Below are 21,876 nucleotides of genomic sequence, written 5' to 3'. Positions count from 1 at the left end.
ATGTGTTGTTCTCTCTTCCAAGAGCCATCCCACCCCTCCACTTTTGGCTAGCTCCAGTGTTGACTGTGGGAGTGTACACATCTTCACTGAAGAGGTGTTCCCTGATTCATTAAACTAATAAATGCAGCCCCCTTACCACAGTAACTGGCCTAACTTAATCAGGTCTTGGCATTCCCTCCTTGTGAGTGCCTCCAATCAAGGTCCTCCAATCAGTACAAAGGTCAGGACTTGCCCCCCTAAGCTGAACTTAGATCGCTCAGCTCCTAGTGTGGTGTTTAGTCATACAGAAGGTTCTCTGCAATTCAGAATTTATACTAAGGATAAAGGCTAGTGAAAGCACCTGTTTCTAGGACTAATATAACCAAACCTTTCAAATGAAGTAATTTTTTTTCTAGATTTCTTCCCAAAATTCAATATTCTTCCCCAAGTGTAAATGGTCAGGTGTCAATAATTCAGTTCTGTTTAAGTTTCCACAAAGGAAGCATTAAAGTACTTTGTGCATCAATTTGATTATGTTTAAATGTTAATAGTGGAATAATCACCTAAGTGTAGTTTCAACAGTGGTATCTTTTCCATGTAGCAAGGATTCTGGAGATGGGTGGTTACTGACATTGGATCACCTATTCAACAGTGTCCTCTGTGTTCTAGGTTTGTCCTTTCCACTTTTCCATCCTTGATAAGTGTTTTGGTTTGGATCTGGTGTGTCCCCAAAAGCTCATGTGTTAGAAGCATGATCCCTGATAAGGCAAGTTTCGGAAGTGTGGCTTTTAGACAATGATTAGGGTTCTGACCTCATCAGTGGATTAGTCCATTTGCTGGATTAATCCATTGATAACTGAATGGACTACTAGGAGGTGGGACCTATTTGGAGAAAGTAGGTCCTGGGAGACATGACCTTTGTCTATATCTTGTCCCCGGTCCCTTCTCACCTCTTTCTATCTCTCATTCTTTCTGCTTCTTGGCTTCCCTCTCCCATGCCATTGTGCCATGATGTTCTGCCTCACATCAGGCCCAAAGCAATGGAGTTGACCTACTATGAACTGAGGCCTCTAAAATTGTGAGCCAAAGTTGTTTTTGTCAGGTATTTTGGTCACAGTGATGAAAAGCTGACTAACACAATACGTTAGCATCTCATCCTCAGGCTTGTTGCCTCATCGTTACAAGATGCTGCTGCCATTTCAAGCATCAAAGGCAGGAAACAGGAAGTCAATATAGGTAGGAGACCCTCTTTGTTCTCATATTAGAGAATGAAAATATTTTTTCCCATTTCACTGTCCAGTCCAGAGTCAGACAGTAACTCTCACAAGGGAAGCTGGGGACTCAAGTATTTGATGTTTGCTGCCTCCTCTTTGGAGGTGGTCAAGAGAGAAGTAGGTGGGGAAAGGACTTCAGCAGCTAATCAGCAATATTTCTGATACTAGAATAATTACCAAGGAAGCAATTCTATATCTTTATCCTATAGTAAATATAGTACACCTCTATATGTAACTGATAAGCCTTAGAAATTTTTTGGAAACATCTAGAAATTCACAAAGATGGAGCTGATGCTACACAAATTTGATGCTCAGATGTCAGTCAGTGAAAATCTTCAATGATTTTGAAGTATTGGGATTCCTCCTGATTGCATTAGACATTCTCACGTTGCCAGACTCCCATGAATTTCAGCACGACACAAATATAACAGGAGAAAACACACTCCAGAGAAGTATTAACAGAGGGCCACACGAGTCAGCATAGCACAGGGCTAATTTAGGCAATTTCGAGTTCAGCCTCACTCTGTAGTATGATTTTTTAAACACATAAATGATTACTGAATTAATGAATAAAATTAAGAATGACACTTCACAACTGGAATAAATAAAGTTATTGTCTCATAGTATAAGAAGGACATTTTAAACTCAAATGACATACACCATCCATCTCTCCAGAAAATTTCATGTATTGCACTTATACTCCAATTCCATGTTGCAAATTCTGTAATTTATTCAGTGAATATCTGTACTAGCCTTTGGAACTACAGCTGCAAGTAAGGTAGACATGGTCCCTGCCTGCTTTAAGCTTCATTTGAAAAGAAAACAAGGATCTGGCAAGTAATTGCAATGAAGATTGATGGCCACTAAGGTTTACAGTTAGACCAAGACTGAAAAGAGTATAGAAGTTAGCCAGGTGAGAGCAGTGGGGGACAGTCGATTCCAGGCAGAGAGAATAGCATTTGTGAACTCTTGGAGGTGAACAAGAATATGCTCTTTTGGAAGATGAACACGCTGTTTTGGAGATCTGGATCATGACTGAATCCTAGAGTACAGGAAGAAAGAGACCAGAGGAGGTTAGAGAAGTAGGTAGGAGCCAGAAAATAAAAGATGTCACATATCATGTTAAAGAGTTCTCCACTGAAAGACTTTCAATTTCAGTGGCACTACAAACAGTCTTATGTGTAAGATTGGGTCCTCACAACCCCACACATGCATAGAATTTTACTTTTAAGTAATTCTTTCCTTATACTTGGTGCACACTGTCCTTTCTGTTATGTGAAAAATGTGGATATTCCTGTAGTAAATATGAAATTCTTTAAATGATTTTAGTAGATACTATAGGTACTATGTTTAAATCCCCTCTGGTCCTTGTGTGCCCCACCCCAGCTTCAGCATATTTTTCTTCCAAAGTCCATGCCATGACTTCAGAGAACTTCCCAAAAGCTACACGAATTGTTTCGCAACATGAAAGTGCCTGGGAGTTTCAGTCTCCCCCATCCCATTAGCTACTAGCCAATGACTGATAGTGCAGGAATGTGGACACCCAGCTCCATTGACTGGGAATGAGGGAATTCCTTATACTCCAGAGCTTCCCTGTGGGTTCAGACTAAAGCCACCTTTTGCAGGACTTTGAAATCATACCCTTGCTTGCCTCCCTCCCATTCCCTTTTATAAGTCTCTTCCTAATGGGTTTCTCCCAGGAGCACTTCCTTAATGAATCCTTCATCAGGATTGCCTTTGGGGGGACCCAACCTAAGACAGTGGTGTTTTTTGAAGTGACAACTTCATCAAAATCACTTTGGAGTTTATCAGAATGTTAAAAATGTTGATATCTGGAACCCACCCAAAATCTACTAAATCAAGTTCTGTATTTTTATAAGGTCCCCAAGTGAGTGTTGTACAATCAAAAATTAAGTACCACTGCCCTGACACTGGCTATAAAACAGCACTCTGAAACAAGCAAACAAAAATGCCAAGGGTGACTTCATCACTAGGGTGGAGAAGTTGTAAGAAATGCAAAAGAACACTCCAGAGAGCAGATGAGGACCTGAATGCAAGTGTGTTTCCTACGCAATTTCTTCTGTTACCAATCCTATAAACTTCTGTCTAAGGACTCACTTTGCCCTTCTTCCTTCAACATCAATGAAGAAGTCACCAAAAGCTTTTTTTTACAGAGAAAATAATATTGCCTTTGGAAACAGCACAGTGTCAGTATACACTGAACATGTCGTAGATTAAGAATTATCCCAAAGATATCAATTCACTGACCCACTTATGATCACAAGTGGATCACTGGTCTCCTAAAGACACAACATTGTACTACATGCTAATGAGGACTGCATTAATCGGAATTCTTTTGGTTACAAGTATCAGAAAGCTCAAACCAACTTAAAGAATACTGAGACTGTATTGGCTTACATAATTGAAAAGTTGAGATGTATGCTAGAATCAGGTGAGGCTTGATCCAGGACTCAAGTGATCACTGATGGTCCACTTTCTCCAGGTCTCATCATTATGCATCTGTGGTGTTAGTTACATCCTTAGGTGCCACAAGATAGCCATCAGAACTCCGGGCTCTGGCCTTGAGGTAGCAAAATGGCTGCCATTGTTTCTGATTTCACCTCCTTGTACATCCAGGATTAGAGAAAAGGGAGTCTAATTCAGAAGGTCCTGCCCATTTCCTAAGATTTAGTCTCATTGGCCTGGTACTGGGGCACATGACTATCCCTCAGTCAATCACTGTAACCATGCAATGAGAATTTCTGAATAACTTTACCAATTAAGTCATGTCCTCAAGCTGGGCATGGGACTAGAGGTAGAAAAAAAGTCACAAAGGGAAATCATCACACTTTTAGCAGGAGAAGGGCAGAATGAATGGTGGGAAGACTCCTTGTTCCTCTAGTCACCCAGACACTAGCATTGTCTCTATGTGAACACTGTGCTTCCTTCTCCAGTTCAGCTAGTCACTATCTCCTCTTAATTTTTCTTTCAAAATTTCATCTGGATTCTCCCCTTCTGTACCATTTCTTCAGTCTCTACCCCAATCCACTTTCCTATCAGCCCATACTTAGATGTTTCCTCACTCGACTCACTAACTCTTACCAGTAACTGCTTGTCCTGTCCTACTTACCATGGAGAGACCCAATTTTTATCCATGAGAGAGGATTCTAAGCATCTGAAACTGTGCCTGGTGTGTAGTAAGCATTCAGAACATGTTTTCTGAAGTTCAAATGAATGGATAACTTTATAGCTGTTATCATTTCCTGGAATTCCCCTTCATTGATTTTGTTTATAGTGTTTTTGCCTCACCTCTGACACCTAGTAGGTGTCTGGAGATAGTAGGCTCTTGATATATATTTGTTAAGTAATATGACTTCAGATGGTTCCTGTTTTGCAATGGTTCATCTTATGATTTTTCAACTTTAAAATGGTACGAATGCATACTGATATGCATTCAGTAAAAACTAGGCATCAAATTCTGAATTTGGATCTTCTTAGTGCTGGCAGGAAGTGATCTGATTCTCTCTAGTGATGCTGGGTAGTACCAGTGATCCACAGCTCCCAGCTAACCCCACAATCTCTAGTGGAAACAACCAGTGCTCTGTACTGTACTGTGTGGCTAAACTGGGATGTTTGGAATATAAGTGTGTTAAGTGAATTTTCAACTTATAGATATTTCAACTCAATGCGAGTTTATAGGGATGTCACTGCATGATAGGTTGAGGAGCACTTTCTCTTTCTTTCCTTATATTTGTGTGTATGTGTGTGCATGCATGCTTACTCATGCTTGGTGCTGGGGATAGAATCCCAGGTCTCATGTATGCTAGGCAAGTGCTCTACCAACTAAGCTACACTCCTCCCAGCCCTGCATACATTTCTTGAATTGAATTAGAGAATCATTCCTATTTAGGAAGAGAATGAGGAGCTAACAGAAGCAAAGGGTTGAGGTCTTGGGAGGAAATCAAAACAGCTGGGTGCAATGGCACATGCTTATAATCCCGGTGGCTCTGGAGGCTGGAGTTCAAAGCCAGCCTCAGCAACTTACTGAGGCCCTAAACAACTCAGTGAGACCCTGTCTCGAAATAAAATATAAAAAAGGGCTGGGGATGTGGTTCAGAGGTTAAGCACCCCTGTGTTCAATCCTCAGTACAAAAAAAATCCATGGGACAGAAGAATCAAGATTTTTACAGCAAGGGTGTGGTCAACAAGATCCTGTCTGAAGAACTGTTAAAGAAAGCAGGGAGGGACAAAAAGGCCGTTGGATTTATTTCCAGTAGTTGAAAATAGTTCTATTAGTTTTCTTTTGTGTGGGGAAACAAATTAAAATCTGACATAATGTTAAAAATTTTCTTTCTGCTTAGCTGTGAGAGAACTCCAAGGTAAACATAGGGAATTAAATCCCCTCCTTAATTTCTTTTGTCTGTATTTCCTGGTGCTTTCTTTCCAGGTTGCCATTAAACTGCCATACCACATAGTAAGAACACGTGATGAGCTGCAGTATGTTCAATGCATGACTTATATCGAGCCCAACCCTGGCTAGGTTGAAAAGTGTCATGTAAGTCACCCAAGCCTTTATAGAAAGGAGTATAATTTACTATGCTAGGTGCACTGTGGAAAAGGTCAAGTGATTAATAAGTCACTGATATGAAATACAAGCCTATCAACACTGGGAAGTTTAATCATTTGCTTTCTATGGGGCTTGGGTGAAGCAGATTCTTTCTGGGGGTCTTTTCTGACTTGCATGGATCTGCAAAACTCTCCAGCAGGTATGTTGTTCTTGTCATAATTTCTCATGAAATGATATCTTTTTGTTTTAAATGGAAGCTCTTTTCCAAAAAATAAAAAAGCAACTTTATTCTCACAGAGTATGTCAGGATCTACACTAATAAGATGTTTTCCATTTCAGTCAAGAGAAAAAATACACAGATGATTTGTGGTAATTCCCAGGTCTGATAGGAATTCTTCAGTGACATTTTGCTGTAAGTATCCTAATCAAATATTTCCCATTCAAGTTTATTTACCCTTGTTATGGCTTTTAAATGGTCTTGTAAATGGAGACAATAGTTACAACAGTAACCTTTTTAAAGACAACTTAAGGGGAAAAGATGAGATTCTAATGATCTGTAAAGCAATAGTGAAAGTACCATTTATTGAGGGCTTATTATAAGTGCTATACATTATGCAAGGACATTACACGTAAGTCATCCAATCCACAGAACAACCTTATGAGGTAGACTACTATACAGATGAGGAAACTGAGACTCAGAGGTTGAGTAATGTCTCAAGGATCATACAGTTAGAAAGAGGTGGGACCAGTGTATGGACCAACTCTGTCAGGTCTCAAAGTCTGAATTGTTGTGCACCCTACCATTGGCTTGCTTGTGCTTCTCTAAGTTAGTAAATCTTGTTGCCTTTTATTTCAGATCTGCCCCAGCAATAGTAGTTTCTGCTTATGTAAGTTTTATTTAGTGCCAGGCACTGTGTTGTTTTCCCAAGTGTTTCTTTGCTCATTCAATAAAACTTTATTGACCCTTTATTATGTACTTAGGCACTGAAGATACAATAGTGAATTAAATCAACCTGATTCTTGCCCTCTTGGAACTTATAGGTTAGTGAGGGAGACAGACATAAATCAGATAATCATAAAAATAAATGTATGATTATTTTAACAAGAGTGCCCAGGCCATTTAATAGGGGGAAGGTACAGTCATTTTAACAAATGTGCTACTAAAAATGGACAGCCACATGTAAAAGAATGAAGTTGGATTCTTACCTTACACCATATTCAAAATTTAACTCAAAATGAATCAAACACCTAAATGTAAGACCAAAAAGTATAAAACTCTTAGAAGAAAACACAGAAGTTTCATGACATTGGATGTAGCAATGATTTCATGGATATGACACTAAAAGTGCAAGCAACAAATGCAAAGATAGATAAACTGAATTACATCAAAATTTAAAACTTCTGTGCATCAAAAGACACAACTGGGACTGGGGATATAGCTCAGTTGGTAGAGTGCTTGCCTTGCAAGCACAAGGCCCTGGGTTCAATCCCCAGCACTGACAAAAAAAAAAAAAAAGAGACACAACTGACAGAGTGAAAAGTCAACCTGTAGGATGGGAGAAAATACAAATTAGATATGGTGGTTAATATCCAGAATATATTATTTTTTCCAGTACTGGTGATGGAGCCCAGAGCCTTGTGCATGCTAAGAAAGTGCTCTACCAGTAAACTACATCCCTAGGCATATTCAAAATATATAAAAAAACTTCTACAACTCAACAAGAAAACGCAAAATAACCCAAATTAAAAATGGGCAAAGGACTAGAATAGACATTTCTCTAAAGAAGATCATTAATAGCTAAAAAAGCTTATGGAACCAGATGGGTTCTCAGCCGAGTTCTACAAAACCTTTAAGGAAGAGCTCATTCCAATACTTCTCAAAGTATTCCATAAAATAGAAGAGGAGGGAACCCTCCCAAACTCATTCTATGAAGCCAATATCACACTGATACCTAAACCAGACAGAGACTCATCAAGGAAAGAAAATTTCAGACCAATATCCTTAATGAACATCGACGCAAAAATTCTCAACAAAATTTTAGCAAATCGCATACAAAAACATATTAAAAAGATAGTGCACCATGATCAAGTGGGTTTCATCCCAGGGATGCAAGGTTGGTTCAACATCAGGAAATCAATAAACGTAATTCACCATATTAATAGACTTAAAGTCAAGAATCACATGATTATTTCAATAGATGCAGAAAAAGCATTTGATAAAATACAGCACCCCTTCATGCTCAAAACACTAGAAAAAATAGGGATAGTGGGAACATTCCTTAACATTGTAAAGGCCATTTATGCTAAGCCCATGGCTAATATCATTCTAAATGGTGAAAAACTGAAAGCATTCTCCCTAAAAAAGGGAACAAGGCAGGGATGCCCTCTTTCACCACTTCTATTCAACATCGTTCTTGAGACTCTGGCCAGAGCAATTAGACAAACCAAAGAAATTAAAGGGATACGAATTGGAAAAGAAGAACTCAAACTATCCCTGTTCGCTGATGACATGATTATATATTTAGAGGAACCTGGAAATTCCACCAGAAAACTCTTAGAACTCATAAGTGATTTCAGTAAAGTAGCAGGTTACAAGATCAATGCCCATAAATCCAACGCATTTTTATACATAAGTGATGAATCTTCAGAAAGAGAAATTAGGAAAACTACCCCATTCACAATAGCCTCGAAAAAAATAAAATACTTGGGAATCAATCTCACAAAAGAGGTGAAAGACCTCTACAATGAGAACTATACAACACTAAAGAAAGAAATTAAAGAACACCTTAGAAGATGGAAAGATCTTCCATGTTCTTGGATAGGAAGAATTAATATTGTCAAAATGGCCATACTACCTAAAGTGCTATACAAATTCAATGCAATTCCAATTAAAATCCCAATTGTGTACCTTACATAAATAGAGCAAGCAATTATGAAATTCATCTGGAAGAATAAGAAACCCAGAATAGCTAAAGCAATCCTTAGCAGGAAGAGTGAAACAGGGGGTATTGCAATACCAGATCTTCAACTATACTACAGAGCAATAGTAACAAAAACGGCATGGTATTGGTACCAAAATAGAAAGGTAGATCAATGGTACAGAATAGAGGACATGGACACAAACCCAAATAAATACAATTTTCTCATACTAGACAAAGGGGCCAAAAATATGCAATGGAGAAAAGATAGCCTCTTCAACAAATGGTGCTGGGAGAATTGGAAATCCATATGCAACAGAATGAAACTAAACCCATATCTCTCACCATGCACGAAACTAAACTCAAAATGGATTAAGGACCTCGGAATCAGACCAGAGACCCTGCAGATTACAGAAGAAAAAGTAGGTCCAAATCTTCACCTTGTTGGTCTAGGACCAGACTTCCTTAACAGGACTCCCATAGCACAAGAAATAAAAGCTAGAGTCAACCACTGGGATAGATTCAAACTAAAAAGCTTTCTCTCAGCAAAGGAAACTATCAGCAATGCGAAGAAAGAGCCTACAGAGTGGGAGAATATCTTTGCCAATCATACTTCAGATAGAGCACTAATCTCCAGAATCTATAAAGAACTCAAAAAACTCTACTCCAAGAATTCAAATAATCCAGTCGACAAATGGGCTAAGGAAATGAATAGACACTTCACAGAAGAAGATCTACAAGCAATCAACAAACATATGGAAAAATGTTCAACATCTCTAGTAATAAGAGAAATGCAAATCAAAACCACCCTAAGATTCCATCTCACCCCAATTAGAATGGCGATTATCAAGAATACGAGCAACAACAGGTGTTGGTGAGGATGTGGGGAGAAAGGTACACTCATACACTGCTGGTGGGGCTGCAAATTAGTGCAGCCACTCTGGAAAGCAGTGTGGAGATTCCTTAGAAAACTTGGAATGGAACCACCATTTGACCCAGCTATCCCACTCCTTGGCCTATACCCAAAGGACTTAAAATCTGCATACTACAGAGATACAGCCACATCAATGTTCATAGCTGTTCAATTCACAATAGCCAGACTGTGGAACCAACCCAGATGCCCTTCAATTGATGAGTGGATAAAGAAACTGTGGTATATATTTACAATGGAATATTACTCAGCCATAAAGAATGATAAAATTATGACATTTGCAGGCAAATGGATGAAATTGGAGAATATCATGCTAAGTGAAATAGGCCGATCTCAAAAAGCCAAAGGACGAATGATATCGCTGATAGTGGAGGATGACACATAATGGGGGGGAGGGAAGGGTTAGAGTTAGGGTTAGGGAGGGGGGCAAGTATGGAGGAAGGAACTACTGTATAGAGGGTAAAGAGGGGTGGGAGGGGTGGGGGGAAGGGAAAAAATAACAGAATGAATCAAACAACATTGCTCTATGTAAATTTATGATTACACAAATGGTATGCCTTTACGCCATGTACAAACAGAGAAACAACATGTATCCCATTTGTTTACAATAAAAAAAAAAGCTTATGGAAATGTGCTCAATGTCACTAGTCATTAGAGAAATGGTAATCAAAACTGCAATGAGCTATCACCTTATACCTGTGGGGATGGCTGCTATCAAGGAGATAAGGAAGGAAAGAAGGAAGGAAGAAACCCAGAAAATAACAACAATGATTGAGGATATAGAGAAACTAGAACTCTGTGTACTGTTGATAGGAATGTAAAATAGTGTTACTGCTATGAAAACAGTAGGGAGTTTCCTAAAAAATTAAAAATAAGGGGCTGGGGAGATAGCTCAGTTGGTAGAGCGCTTGCCTTGCAAGCACAAGGCTCTGGGTTCAATCCCCAGCACTGCAAAAAAAAAAAAAAAAATTAAAAATTAAATTGCCATATGATATAACAGTACCACTATAGGGTATACATCTAAAATAATTAAAAGATAGATATCAAAAAGATATTGACAGACCCCCCCTGTTCACAGCAGCATTATTCATAATACCCAAAAGGTAGAAACAACCCCAAAGTTCTATATGTTCAATGGAAGAGTGTGAGCCCTAAAGAGGAAGGAAAATCTGACACATTCTACAACATGGATGAACCTTGAAGATATTTTGTTAAGTGAAATAATTCAGACACAGAAAGGCAAATAATGTATGATTTCTCATATATGAGGTATCCAGAGTAGCCAAACTTACTTACAGAAACAGAAAGTAGAATGGTGGTTGCTGGTTTCTGGAGGGAGAGGGAAAGGAGGACTTGTTTGAGTATAGAGTTTCAGTTTTGCAAGATGAAAAAAGTTCTACAGATTGGTTGTATAGCACTGGGAATATACTTAACACTATTGAACTGTACTTAAAAATGGTTAAGATGGTAAATTTTATGTTATATATATTTTGTTGCAATCTAACATTTGAAGAAACATTTTTAATGTATAATTGACATATGCAACTCCTTTACTCTTTTAAACAACTCTCTGAGAGCTCTTTATTGTGCTCATTTTATAGGGTGAACTCAGATTTAAAGGGACAAAGTCATTTGCCCAAGGTGACAGACTCATGGGTGGAGGTGGAATTTGAACACATTTCCTGAGCCTAAAGTTCATGTTCTAAACTGTCACCTAACTTAGATAACCAGATCTTCAAATAAATGAGCAAAACCACTTGTTGATGGGTTTGGTAATTGCAGTATGAGAGATCACAGAGCACCAACTTTAGAGTGAAGTGTGGGTACCAGTAAATGTGAATGATGCCAATAAAGGACCTGTCCCCTGTAATTATAATCAGTCCCTCTCCACACCCCTGACAATGTAAAATTCACGTTAAGTGTGGAATCAGGATAACAGTTTAGTTTTCTTTGATTCTGTTTCAAAAGCTTCCTTTCCTTCTGCAGTTAAGATAATACCTTAAATCCCAATGGAGGTAGAGCCTGGAATTTTTTAGTACAGCGGCATCCTTGAGAACCTATTGGCAGGGTAGAATGACAACTGAAGGCATGATGTCCTTAGAAAAGCCCTTGGTTACATCTCAGAGGTCCAGTTAAATCATAGATTGCTTTAGTCTAAATAAGGTAGCTGGTAGATGTGAACTGGAGATTAGTTTCTCTGGGAAAAGAAAGTGATGGATTCCTGGAGTGGATGATCATGGAGGTTATGTGGGTGTTCTGACCTGCTGGAGATGCTGAGGTACCTCAGTTGAAGAAGTTACCATAATATTAAAGAGAGCCATGTACATGGAATGGTTGAGTGGATCAAGGTTGATGCTGTTGTAAAGGCTATAATTTATACCAAAGGAGAAGCTCAGGCAGACAGGCTGGGATGGGGCAACTGGTAGCAACAATGGACTTGGAGAGAGGTAGATGTGCCTAAGTGGGACCAAACAGGGATAGAACTTTGGTAAAGTGAAGGAAAGTAGCCCAGCCATATTGCCATGAGCTCAAAAATATTGGGGTCTCATGGAAAGGGGGACATAGTCTGTGATTGCACAAGCAGATTATTGTCTAAGTCTCTAGAAATTCTTTAGGTTTATAAGCTTAAGAATATTAAAATGGCTACAAAAAGATTCTGGGTTATTTTGATAATGAAGCTTCTCTACCTAATGTGATGCTTTTTAATAAGAAGAAAAATCTGGACAAATTGTTTCTCCTTTTAGCCTGTGGGCTACTTTCCTTACAATTACTTTTCCTGAAAGCAATATAACAAACATTAAAAAGAACACTAGAGTTCACAATGATCTGGAATGAACATTTTAAGAAAAGAAGGAATATCCTTTGAATGGATTTATCACATTAAAAAAGCCACAAAGGGGTTGGGGTTGTGGCTCAGTGGTAGAGCACTTGCCTAGCATGTGCAAGGCACTGGGTTCCATCCTCAGCACCACATAAAAATAAATAAATAAAATGAAGGTATAAAAAAAGAATATGTTTTAAAAAAAGTCACACAGACTACTTTGAATAGTTGAGGCTCTCAAGTCAAACTGAAAGATGCCCGTTGCCTTATGAATAGTTCAATTAAGGAAAAAATTCATAGTAGGTTGTATAGAAACCTATAAAACTGAATGTTTAGAATTTAGAGACTTATAAGACATGGGGGGTCATTTTTTTTAAAACCCTGGGGTTATTGGAAGTCAGGAAATTCACCATTTAAATGTCATTACATGTCAATGTATACATAAATAATTATACCACCTAGTACTATGATGCCTTTTATATTGGACTTTTGATGGTGATGAATAAAGAGAACTGCTAGTGTAGAAGCTGCAATTTCCTGAGTCATGAATTCCTATCCTTTGTGACCCAGGAGGTAGGACAAATGCTGAGAAGGGAGCAGGGAGAGACTCCAGTTAAGTCATAATTTATGTATAGAACACTGAAGCAGTTTTATTGTACTTTACCAGCCACTTGTGGGAAGTCTTGCCTCCTCTGGGAGCCCAGGCACTGAGGCTGTGCTGGAGAAAATGGTTACAGAAGAATGATGGAAGGCATCATCACTCTCACAAATGAAGGGATGAAACACATTTTTGTAAGGAAAGATTGCTTTCTTTAGCCAATTCCTATATAACTGGGCTTTAAAGTTAATATTAGTTCCTACAATTCACTTTAGCACCTGCTTGAATTAACAAAAAATCTGAACCTCAAAGTAATTTGCTAGTATTATTTCCTTCTTTCCAGTGCTTATTAAGTGTCTGGCACAGTACTCAGCAAAGAAGGCATGTTGGGTAACAAGACAGAGGAAGATGGCTTCATCAAAGGATCACACCAAATGGGCATAGAATTGTAAACTAAGCCAAGTACCCTCAGTGATGACATCATTGAGTGTAAAATGGAAACTTAGAGGATGTGATAGTGGAAGTCCAGATATGGCTTCCCCAGAAAGGGCATGGACTAGACCAAGGGTTGGGTTGGAGACTGGAAAGTCCAAACAGAAGAAACAGCACATACAAAGGCCCTGGGGTTGGAAAGTAAGGGTTTGGGCCATAATCATAAAAGACACAATCCGAAACACCATAAACCCCAGTGCTGAAATCCTGAAATATGAAATTCTAAAAGTCTAAAATTCTAAAAGATCAAAATCCTCAAAATATAATTCTGGAAGAAATAATGCATAAATTCTTTAAAAGACATTTGTTTATATTTTTTTAAAGTGAACAACATATTAACACAACAGAACACTTCATAGGTCACAATAAAAGGAAATAATACCATACATACTTTTGCAAGCATAAACTTATTCAAGTAGTCTAATAACAGTTGTACTGGTGTAACCACTATGAACAGACCAACCATATCCACAAATAAATAGGCAAACCTGAAATGTTTAAATGTTTAAATGGTTGATAATTGTGTGCACCCATCTTTAAAACTTCAGTCATCTGAAATATTGTTATGGATAAACTAAATCTTTTGACAAGATTTATCAAAATCAGCAATGATTTTGACTGCATATGCATATTGCATATGACTGCATATGCAATCACCTGAATAGGTGATATCTTGAGAAATGTAATTTTATTTTATATTTTGGTACTGGGTATTAAACCCAGGGGTGCTTAACCACGGAGCCACATACCCAACCCTTTTTATTTTTTTATTTTGAGACAGGGTCTCACTAAGTTGCTCAGGGCCTTGCTAAGTGGCTGAGGCTGTCCCTGAACTTTTGATCCTCCCACTTCAGCCTCCTGAGTCACTGAGATATAGGTGTATGCCATTGTGCCCAGTGAGATCTTGAGAAGTTTTATCTTTCACAAATGCAGATGTACAAAAAGGATATCTATTCTTTAATAGAGGAAAATTGAACATTTTTACATACATGCACAATTCTTATGTTCAAAGTCAACATTGCGATAATGCATATTTGGGAGTTAAATTTACAAGAAATAATGCATTAAAAGAATTAGGATTCTCTAAAAGTCTTTACGTGGCTTGCACCTCCAGTATTGGAAATGATGCAAAAATGAAATACATAGCATACCAAATCATAAGAAATAATGCCGACAATTTAAAATAGCAGGAAAAAAGCTTTAAAAAAAGAAAAAGAACCACCTCCCACTCCAAAGGGGAGGGGGAAAACTAAAGGAAATTGCACAGTGATAGTCCATAAAAGATCATTAACTATATTTTGAAGTCTTGAATCACAATGAATAGCTGCTTTTTTCTTTTAAAGTATGGCTGTCCTTGGAGAATACATTCACATTCATTTTCTACCTGGTACTGCTCTTTTTGAAATCCTGTCATTTGATAAACACCAATGTAAGCATTCCCTATTAAATTTTCTCATCTTCCATGCCATGCTTCTGTGTTGTTTTGGGAACATGGAAATCTATTCCTCATGCACTCAGATACAGACCACAAATTTGGCAAATATAATATCGGTGATTGAATAGTGACACCATTATTAGCCTACCATGCACATAATGATTTTCAAACCAGTCCATAACTTTGCTGGCTTCTCCAGATGAATGTAGCTTTAATTCATTAAAAAGCTGGAAGAAAAGCCAATGCAGACAAATTATGCATTTTTAAACTAAAATTTTCATTATGTCTGTTTTGCGTGGCCAATCCCTTCTTCAGAATTCAGCTTTCTATCCTTCTTCTGTAGCCTTTTCCCCCCATGGAAAGCATAGTTGTGGGATTTGGGCCTTTCAGAATTTCAACATTGGGAGTTTACTCTTTCAGTGTTTTGATTTTAGGTGGAATTTAGAGTTCAGGGATTTCGATCTTTTCGGTTTTCAATATTTGTTATTGTGTCATTTGGTATTGTGTCTTTGGGGCTATTGCAGAAACTGAAAGAAGGCTTGTGGAGGCAGGGATAGAGGGAGTTGGTATTGGGGGATGATCTAAAATGAGATTGGGGGCCTGGCAAAGATTTTGATCTTTCTGGGAGGTCACTGATGGGTTTTAAATAGGAATTTACTATAATCAGATGTGTATTGAAAAGATCACTTCAGTTTCAATACAAAATACCAGAGCGGAGTAAGAGTGGATGGTGAGAAATCATTTAGACTTTGGTGTGTCAGGGAAATGGGGATTCATCATATGGGGGTGGTGTGCTGGATCGCTCCATTCGATTCTCCATCTTTCTTCTCCACCTGCTCTATCCTGCTCTATGTCCTGGGAAGCCAAACTATTCAAACTACGGAAACAGCATGCTATACCTTCAGTCTTCTGGTTGAGTTTGGCCAATGGGAAACTCCATAGGAGACTGAAATTTGGAGGAGAATGAGGTTAGGGTATTTATTTTCCTAGTTCTTTTAGTCCTAAGTTGCCTCTGACTGGCTGTGTCCTTTGACAGAAACTCATATATAAAAATCTCAAATTTCCCTTCTGCACATTACACGCATGCGCACACACACACACACGCACACCTCTCTCTCTCTCTCTCTCTCTCTCTCTCTCTCTCTCTCTCTCTCTCTCATATTTTATTTTGCAGGGCTGGAGATTGAACCCTGGGCCTAGGTCATGTTTGGTAAGCATTCTACCACTGAGTCACACATCCCTTCTTTCCAGGTTCCAGTATTCCAGTAACTCCAGTAACTGCTCCCCTTCCCCTGATCCTTCCAGGCCAGGGGATGGTGATAATTTTGCTTTTATTGCCAATAATTTCTATAGTTTTATTTAATGTGATTTCTCTGCACTCATCTCTATGTAAATAATCCCTCTTCTAATTCTTCTAATTTAATGTCTCATATATTTCCTGTTGGTACCTTCCCTGATAGAGATGGTGGCAGGATACAAAGTGGAGTGAACATATTAGAGGTGTTGTTAGGAGGTTAAATGATCAGGATGATTGATCATAAAAAGCATTACTTATAGACATAAAAACATTAAAGTAATAGTATTTTATGATTAGTAGAATAGATACCATGCACGACTACCTGAGAATAGTAATATTTGCATTCATTGCCATTTACAAGAATTGTGATTTTCAAAAGCAGCAAGATTACAAAAACAGAAGGGAGACAACAGTGAAGGAGAAGTTAATATTTGGGAATTCCACTTTAAATTTCCCTTTCTCTTCTTCTGAGCTTGCCTGTCTTCTCTGTCCACAAATCTGTTGTTGAAAATCTTAACAGGAAAGCCAGTCACATAACTCTAGGTCTACACTATAGGAAAAGACTTTCTCCAATTATCCTGTTTTTCTAACACGTATTCCCTGGCAGCATCCCTGAGCTTTGCTCCTAAACCCTTTCCAATCCTGCTGAAATACAAGCAAATCTATTGAAAGGTCGCTTGTGATCTGTGCAATTCATAAATGTTTGATGTTAACCTTGCTTTTAGCTGGACTGTTCCTAAACCATACCAGAGTAGTAAAGAAAACTTCTTCAGTGTTTAAATTCCTCCTGAAGGAGATGTCTCAGTCTTCTAAGATGAACTCAATGTTATGGTCTATGCCCCTGCCTGATTTCTCTGGGGATTAAGACTAGCTTGGCATTACATCATGAATAAAAAATGTTCATTTCCTTGAAAACTCAGATCTTTCCAGTATTACCTGCCATTTCCTTGAGTTAATCTTTAGCTTCTGTGATAGTGTCTGCTGCTACTCTAACAAATCATCACAAGTTTAGTGTCTCAATGCATCTTTTTAAAAATTCTTTTATAGTTCTGGAGGGCAAAAGTTCTGAACTGAGTTGGCAAGGAGGTGTTCCTTCTGGAAGCTCTTGGGGATGATCTGTTTCCTTGTTTCCTTGCTTTTCTATCTTCTAGAGGCCACTTGCTTTCTCGATTTATGGCCCCATCCTCCTCCTCAAAATAAGCAATTTAGCTTTGCATTTTCTTCTCCCTTTGCCCTTCCATCATCACATTTCCTGTTGCCTTCTGTGTCTATGATCCTATTTCCTCTCTCTTATAAATATTCTAGTGATTGAGATTGCACTGAGTCCCCTCTGTTAGCCAGGATTATCTCTCCATCTCAGGATCCTTAACTTTATCAGCAAAGTCCTCTTTCCATGTAAAGTAACATAGTCCCAGGTTCCTGGGATTAGGATGTGGATATCTTGGGTGGGGGGCATTACTCTGTATTCTATAATTGTATTCCCATTGACCTATTGCAAGAATACCTTTTCTTTCTAAATTCACCCTATTTGTTCCTATTATTTATTCTGATACAACCTCTCTACATGTGGAAATCTTTCTCTGATTCAATGGCAATCGGACAAATATCTTGAGTATGGTTTTAGATTCACAGATGTAATGATGAACAAGCTACTACTAATATATCCATTCCCTCTGAAATCCCCCTCTATGCTTATACTTCATGGGGAGCCCCATAGAGGTGAGCTGGGCTTTGGGGTTTTACCAACTGCTTGGAGCTATGCAAAGAACACAAATATCATCTTCAAGTTCTTGCCACCCTAATCATTTCTCACCCTTTTTTGGGGGGGAATGGGTACTGGGGATTGAACCCGGGGTCACTTTACCACTGAGCTACATCCCCAGCCCTTTTTGTTTTTTTATTTTGAGACAGGGTCTCACTAAATTACTTCCAGCCTTGATAAGTTGCTGAGGCTGGCCTTGAACTTGTTATCCTCCTGCTTCAACCTCCTAAGCCACTGAGATTATAGGCGCGTGACACTGCACCCTGCCATTTTCACCTTCTTTTAAAAAAAAATTAACACTTCTAGCAATCTTAGGGGTCTCCTTTGTAATCTTTTTTTAATCTTCTCCCTGGCCCAGTCCCTGCTCTGTGTTTCTGTAGTAGCTTGCAAACACATCTACCATTGAATTTTACATATTGCAGTAGGATTATATTTTGGTGTGTTCTTCCCAACAGACATGGTAGACATAGAGATTTCATGCGCAGGTTCCCTTTCAAGGGAAGACTTGCTGCCCAGCTACAGGAAGGGCTCCCAGCCCCTTCAGGGCCCCTTATTTGAGGTCATGAATCATAGAGAGACCATTGGTCTTAGGTCCCTCCCTTAGCCCCATAGTTCAATGGAGGTCAAACTGGGAATATCAGACTTCAGCCAGCACAGCCAGACTTGGGACAGCTTTATGCAATTTTATATGAAATTATTGCTATATAAATTCTCATATTTTATGGAAATGTGATTTTATGGAAAACTCTTGCTCCAGAGCTCCCCGCAGGATTGGAGGATCATCTCAGATCTGGATTGCAGTTCAACTTCTCTTTGAACTCAATCCCATTCCCCTCTACTTTCCCTTCACAGATGTTGATTCCTAATAACCACCGTGTACTGCAAACTCCATCTCATTGTCTGCTTTTGGAGAATCCAGCCTACAACACAGACTTTGAATTCCCCATCTTATTTGCCTTACTTTTGTGACCCTTAGCACCTTGGTAAAGCCATGGTCCAAGAGTTGATAGTAGAGCTGAACAGTTTATCATGGACTAAAAAAATACTGTATTGTTCTTGATTTTCTCTCTCTCTGTCACAGAATCATATGATGAAAATCATTGTGAAGCTTTTTAACATTGTTAAGCAGACACCCAATAAAGAAAAATGTAATAAAGTGATGCTGAAATATCTTTAAACAAATTATTCAGCCAATATAATCTTTATGTGTTATCTGTATAATTTTAATACGATAATATCAGCATTTTAATATAATATCAGACTTTGCTAGGTCTTTTTATATACTGCTAAAACAGAGCCTTTGCTTAAGCCCTGGGAAAATGTTTATTGTTGGAAGAAATTAAGGCAATTCCCAAAGTGCTTTTTAATATGAAGAATGCAGCATGAATTCTTAGTTATAGGTTTTACTTATGATACTTTTTTTGAACAAGTTGCTTTAGAATAGAAATCAGATTGGGGGGAATTGAAAGAAATATTGAAGAGAAGAAACAAACAAGTTGCTAGCAATGTCAAGAGGCTGTGAGTGATGTGATAGCTGCTAAATCAGTTCCTACTGCCAATTAGGATGGAAAAGAAAATTGAAAGAAAACTCAAAAGAAAACAAGAGAAATGCCAAACAACATCCCCTCTATAGACACCTCCCCCAAAGCCACAAAATGTCTATCCAATAATCTAACATCATGCCAAGTGCAGAAACTTTGATTTCCAATTAATAGGCAGCAAATTAATCCAAATGCGATAGCATTTACAGCTCAAAAGATGCCAGAACTTGAGGAAGAGGGGCATTCAAGTGCAGAAGGGTGAGAAGAGGCAAATTGGGTCAAAGCTAAGGATCTGATATAATGGTTGCCATTTCACAAAAGCAAGTTGATCAGTTTGTAAAATAATCTTTGCTTCTTTAAAAATGATGAAAGTTTTAATAAAAGCTGTTTTAGTCAGCTTTGTTGCTGCTGTGACTTAAAGACCTGACCAATCCAACTGTAGAGGAGGAAAAGTGTATTTGGGGCTCATGGTTTCAGAGGTCTTAGTCCATAGAAGGCAGATTCCATTCCTCGGGGCTCAAGGTGAGGCAGATCATCATGGCAGAAGAGTGTGGCAGAGGAAAGTGGCTCACATTATGATCAGAAAGCAGAGAGAGACTCAACTCACCACATACAAATATATACCCAAAACCATGCCCCAATTCCCACCTCCTCCAGCCACACCCCATCTGCCTCTAGTTACCACTCAGTTAATCCCATTAGGGATTAATTCACTGATTGGGTTAAAGCTCTCGCAACCCAATCATTTCTCCTCCAAACTTTCTTGCATTGTCTCATGGGGAGCTTTTGGGGGATACCACATCTAAACCATAACAAAAGCCAATGTTATAGTATTCAAATCCTTTTGCAAATGTTTATTTAAAACAATGTATCACTCAAAACTATAGGTACTAAAAAGATCAGTGGCTTTTTGACTCAAGAGATCTGAACTCAAGTGAGGGAAGGACAAGATAGCTGGAATACGGGGATTTCAGGCCCACGAAACTGTTCTGTATTATATAGTAGTGGTGGACATGTGACATTATGCATTTGGCAAAACCCTTAGAATGCACATCAATAGTGAACCCTAATGAAAAACATAGACTTTGGTGTATAAAAATGTACCAATAGTTCCTCATCAATTGTAACAAATGTTCTACACTAATGTAAGATGTTAATAACAAAAATGGGAGGGTGAGAGGGAGAATGCAGGGGCTCTACTTTCTGTTCAATTTTCCTACAAATCTAAAATTGTTCTAAAAATTAAAATATATTAATTTAAAAACAAATCCTATTTCTGACTATAATAATGACTGCTAAAATGGAGATAAGCAAGTTTGTCTTTTGTCTAGGAGCTCCTTCTTTACTCTTGTCTTCAACTCATGATGTGGGTAAATGATCCAGGCTTGACCACTTTTCTTTGGTCCCAGGAGTTAGTCCAGACCTATTGAGTCAAAGCCTGATGCCTTAGGGATCTTTCTGAGGATTTTTCAAACTAGAATTGGAAGTAGTCTGCCTGTAATCCTATGCTCTAACACCTGAGAGAAACAGGAATGATAGGCAGAAAGAAGATGCCCCAAATCCCAGCATCCAGTCACCTGCCACATTCATTGTTTCTATTTAAGCTTGTTTGAATTGAATTTCTATTCATTGTAACCAAAAGAAAACCAAAAAAAGTTTTTTCCCCATTTTGAGCAAGTAACCATTTATCCAGTACTTTCTGTGTGCCAGGCACTTGCTACATAGTATCTTATATGATTTTCACAGGAAATTTGTGAAGGAGTTACATTGTATATGTGATAGGATAGGAGCCTTGGAGAGATAAGGGAACACTGCTCATCATTGCATCCCAATAAGAGACAGAGGATTGTCTGATTTGAACCTGGGTCAGAGTCTATCCAAAGTCTACACTTAAAACTAGTATGTAAAATGTGTACAACATTCCTTGGGCCACATTCATTAGAACCACTTTTGAACTCACAAGTTTTGCTTTCAATCTCAATACAAACCTCCATTATAATACTTACTATTGGTTTCTACCATATAAAAATTGCTGATCTGCAATCATTTTTGACCTACACAGAGGGCAATTTTATTTATCTGGTTGTCATGTAGTATGGTAGGCATTAATTAGCCATTTAGAGTCTCAGTTTCTTAGCCCATTAAATAGTGATGTTGTAACCTAAGCAGACCCTGAGTAAACATTTGGTCATCAGACTCTCAGATGAGGGTTTAGGTGTAATTATTTTATTTGGGGGATTCTGCAGGAAGTTCAGTGAGGG

Source organism: Sciurus vulgaris (assembly GCF_902686455.1).
Source record: "Sciurus vulgaris genome assembly, chromosome: X".
In the NCBI taxonomy this organism is placed as follows: Eukaryota; Metazoa; Chordata; class Mammalia; order Rodentia; family Sciuridae; genus Sciurus; species Sciurus vulgaris.
This window is presented reverse-complemented; position numbering follows the sequence as displayed.